Genomic DNA, 1,109 nt, shown 5'->3' on the forward strand with positions numbered 1-1,109 from the left:
TGTGTTCATTTCCTGTTGCTGATATAAACACAAATAGCACAAGTGGGTGATTTTGAGGAACAGAAATGTATGCGTTTCACCGCTGTGAGGGCTAAAAGTTCATAGCAGAGTGGATTGATCAGTTCCTTCTTTGTTGGTAGTCGCAGGTGGTCCTGGTTCTTGTTCCCTGGTTGGTAGATGAGACTTGTGTGGCTTTTGTGTGCCCCAGTATGTGCCTCCGGGTCTTATCTTTTGTCACTCAGAAGCAATGAGATGCAGAACCCATTTCACCCTTGCGGATGGTCTAATTACCATAACATAACAATGAAACCCTTGTGTCTACACAGGATTACATCTCCAGGTATGAGGAGGACAAAATTTAAGCCATAACGAATACCAAGCCTTATACCACCATCCTGAAGGATTCAGAGTGACCCTTTAAGAGATCCACAGCCTGAAGAGAACTTCGAAAATAATTAGTTCTCATATAGTCAGTCAAGGTTCTATGTGGCAAGGCATGGAGCAATGAACTCAGTCTGCAACAAGGTGGGAAAGTTACCTTGATAACTTGATGGTTTCATAAGAGGCCCTGTGAGCCCTTTAGCATGAGGACTGAGTGGAAGTACTGCCCAAGTTGTGAGTGGGTGACGATCCGGGGAAGAAAAGCTAGCATGAGCAGAGGGTGGCAGGGTGAAAGCCCATGCCCATGTGGGAACTGGGATTAGCTGTGAGTACAGGCAAAGAAACAGAGTGTACAGGAAGGGGAGTAAGGTTGTGTGCAAGCTCATTTGGGCAAGCTATTTAACATAGACACACCTCTCCAGACAGATCTGTTCTTTGGTCCTTTGTGCTAAATTGTAATTCTGCCAGGTGCTTTCTAATTACCAGCACTAGCATTGGAACTACCCCTAAAGAATTGCCTAAGTGCCATTTATAAATGCACACTTTGAAAGCCAAAAGAATTTTTCTTTCCCTACAGGAGAAACTTAAAAAAAAAAAAAGAGTTTAGGCAGGGTTCATTAATGGAGATGCAAGAGTAAGTAGTGTAGGCATCTTGTGCAACAACTTAAATTCCATAGACAATGATGTCACCTATTAACGCCTTATAAATGGAGCAAAGCTTCAGATGA

The sequence above is a fragment of the Echinops telfairi genome, unplaced genomic scaffold (assembly GCF_000313985.2).
Source record: "Echinops telfairi isolate 266 unplaced genomic scaffold, ASM31398v2 ScPeMD7_7469;HRSCAF=8507_0, whole genome shotgun sequence".
NCBI lineage: Eukaryota > Metazoa > Chordata > Mammalia > Afrosoricida > Tenrecidae > Echinops > Echinops telfairi.